We start from the raw sequence: 3,925 nt of genomic DNA, 5'->3' as shown, positions 1-3,925 counted from the left end.
AGGAGGTAACTCATGAGCTAGAAATCAACAAGGAGGTATATGATTCTCACTCTAACTCATTTGATGATTCTTGTGATGAATGTTGTGATGCGTCATATACTGAATCATCTGTTGATAATACTGTAAATGGTTCATGCGATGTTCACTATGAAAAATTTTGTGATGAATCATTTGATTGCTCATGTGATGTTTTGACTGAAAATTCATGCACTGATTCATATGATAATCCTTGTGTCAAATTGTGTGATGAATCATGTGCTAATTTGATAAATGAAAGCATGCCCTCATATGAAAAGCTAGATAAAAATTTATTGAAAATGAATAAATTTCTAGCAAAGTTATATAAGCAGAAATCCATTTTGAAAAAGGAAAACAAAAGCATGGCAAAGCAGTTAAGCAAAATAAAAGATAATTATGCCATCTTAGAAAAGAGAAAGATTAAGAACATCTTAAAAATTATCTGCTTAAAAAAAGAAATGGATGATTATTCTAGAGCTACACTCGAAGTTAAAAATGAAAAGAATAATCATAATAAACCCTTAAGATTTAAAAAGAAAAACATTTTCAAGAAGGGTTCAATCTTTAAATCCAATAGCTATTTTTATCACTCATTAAGCAAAAATAAGAGTTGTAAGCATAATCTTTCACGTATTTATGAAATTTGCTTACATTGTAAAAGAAAATGGCACATTCTATCTTCATGTCCATCTAGTTGTGCCAGAGGCCTGGATAAGAAAATGAATTGGATTATCATGATGGTGAATCTCTCAGGATCTAAGGAAGATCTAATTCCAATAGAAATTGTATAAATATTTTAATCTTCCCTTACTTCTTAGGTTTAGGGATTTCGATGACTATCGGCTTAGGAAGTGGTTTGTGCTTGAAATGAAACTTCTTAGTATATGTATTCACTATATACTTTTTCCCATACTAAGAAATTGAATAATCTTCACTTCCAAATGGACTAGGCATCATTGTTAGGTAAATATTTCCAAATGCTTAACCCATGATTAAATATAATACTTTAAGTTCAGTCACTACTGTCCATTGCACAAAATTGAGTGTTAGGGTTCCACCTTATATCATATATCACTATACCCTAAAACTCACTTTTGAATATGAAATGTCTAATAAAATGGTTAGTCATCATTCTAGGCTTAAAGCACTATTGATCATAAATGACTAATATACATTCAATGCTCCTCATAGCTATAACCAAATTAAAGGCATCCACTAGGGGATTGGTCCCTTTGAGTTTAAATTGTGAATCCTTTAATTTTGGTTTAATCCCTCTATATTAAATCTTTACCATACCATGATCATATCCGGTAAAGATTTATCCTTCCAGTGGTTCGTATTCTTGCTCTAATTTATGATCTTCTTTAGATGATACCCTCCATTTGTGGAAAATGAGAAATACCCAAAAAGAGCTTCGTTCAAATAAATTCATATACTCATGAACGCTCTTTGCCTAAGCAGTTGGACATATTCAATTCCACGCGTATATCCTGAATCTTGTCCACTCAAAATGAGTATTCTTCAAACTTAACATAATTTCTAATCCTTAAGAGTATTTACTCATTTTAGCTCCATAAGCTCTCAAGTTAAAATCAAATCTATTAGAGCGTTATATACTTAGAGATGAGTTGAATGGCTAAATTGGTTGACTAGGTTTCAATATAGATAAATGTATCAAAATTCAAGTAAACCTATGCACGTGCAGATTAAATCAAAAGTCATTCCAACTTAGGACCTCTCACGTATTGTAAATCATAAGAAAAGAGGCAAATATTGGATTAGTTTACTTAAAGAAATATCTATTGTGACTTTTTGATCCTCTAAGCCGAAAGCATTCATGCCAAGACTAAATTCATTGAAAATCTTAAAAACCTTGGATAAAGAAAGTAGATAATTAAGAAAAGACATAAATTGAATAAGCGCATAACTTGGGGGGAGCATCTTTCTTTAATTGTTATATTAACTAAATGCTCTTATAATTATACTACATGCTTGAATGCCTTAATAAATAACAACCTATGCTGAACTCAAATCTATCCTCTGCTTTCTATGATTTATATTCATTAATGGGTGGATTATATTTTGTTAAGTTGTTGATTACTACTAGATTGCATGCGTGTATTGAAAGTCTCTTGCATGGCGGATGCAGTTAATGTGTATAGCATGCTGTAGCAGATATAGGTTCTCGTGTATCTTGAACTTAATTATAAATTTCTTAATTGAACCTATCAGGTACAGGTTTTATAGGAAAATGTCTGATTTATAGACGGTATGCTGTCGAAATTTCGACAGGAATTAGCATGATGAAATTAATCTTTGGTTAGTATAAGTAGTTAAAGAATCTAAGCACGTACTCAAATTGATAGGGGGAGCATCTAAACATAAATTCTTATTTCGATTTTGCTCACAAATATGCTTAACTTAGATCTATTGTGAACTCATCGTGGCTTAGTATTGAATGAAATGTTTTTATTGAAAATCATAATTTTAGTAACATGTTTATATTGTCACAGCTGTTTGTGTTTGTCATATGATCTTGCATGTGATTATTGAGTCTTTAGGATCAATATGGTTTTGGTTTTTCGGTTATGTTATGAACGTACTTTTTTGCAAATATCATAAGGAGATATATATTGTAATACTTTATGGCAAGAATTATTTTCAAAACTCAAACTTTCTCTCTTGCCTTGTTATTATTATTATATACATATATGGTTTTAAAGTCACATAACTGGTTCAGTAATTTCATATGAAAATGCATGCGAACTGGTTAGACTATGTTTATGCTCAAACTTCCTTTTTGGTATCATATGTCGTGTGCTTTTAACTCAAATCTTTCACAGGTCTTATGATATGCGTCAATTGAAATGGTTTGTGCATATCTATAGTCTAATTTTGTTTTTCATGTCATTTAAATCATTTAAATGACCAATTGTAATGTTTATGAGCTAAACCGTTGAAGTTATCTTTGTCATTCATTTTGCATTGTATGGATATTCCATCTTTTGAATGACTGGAAGTTATACTTCTATTCTATGTATTGAGAATACTAAACTGTTTGAGTAGTTGTGGATAAATTGTTAGGTTTTATAAACTCAAACATGTCCTTTTTATATAGGATTTGTTTTGGAAAGTTTTATTTTCAAACGGCATGTTGCCGAAATTTTTCAAAAACTTTCCAAACTTATTGTGTATAAAAATGATATTTTCCTTTTATTTGCCTATATATACTTAAATGGTTATCTACACACTTTTTGCTGTTGCCAAAAGGGGGAGAAGTAGGCAATTATTTGTCATCATAAAAAAGGGGGAGATTGTTGACCCTATGGGTCATACCTGTTTTGATTATGACAAATACTCAGGTATTTAATGTCTGCCGAGTTGATGTCCAGGTTTATCTTGGCGGTATCATATGATGGCACTTGGAGACCCGGAGGAAAATGAAGTCCCTAGTTATAATTTAATTGTTGTAATTTCTATTCGGGTCTGTAATATTTAATTAAGAAAATGTTTGTAATAATCTGCATTTCATGCATGTAGGAACTACAAGCTCAAAGACCTTAGAATGACTCTAGGTCCCTATACATCTCTTGAAAATCAAAATAACCATAGAAAGATTTTAGGGAACACCCTTCGGTCGACCGATACTGAATTTTTTTGGTGCACTCAAAAAGGCCTAGAAATGACCCTAGGACACCCACTCATGCATACATATGATTGGTCATTTGATTAGGGTGATTGAATGCTTGAAATAGGACCGAAATGCACTAAATGTGCACACTCGGTCAACCAAACTGTCTTGTACAAAAATGCGCAGTCGACCAAACTCATGTAGTTCATTTGACCCTGGTCGACCGAACTCCTAGAAAGTCAACATTTTGAACTCCTAGTCGACCGAGACTCTTTT

Source organism: Malania oleifera, chromosome 7, assembly GCF_029873635.1.
Source record: "Malania oleifera isolate guangnan ecotype guangnan chromosome 7, ASM2987363v1, whole genome shotgun sequence".
Classification (NCBI taxonomy): Eukaryota; Viridiplantae; Streptophyta; class Magnoliopsida; order Santalales; family Ximeniaceae; genus Malania; species Malania oleifera.
The sequence above is the reverse complement of the archived record's forward strand: the minus strand, read 5'-3'. Positions refer to the sequence as shown.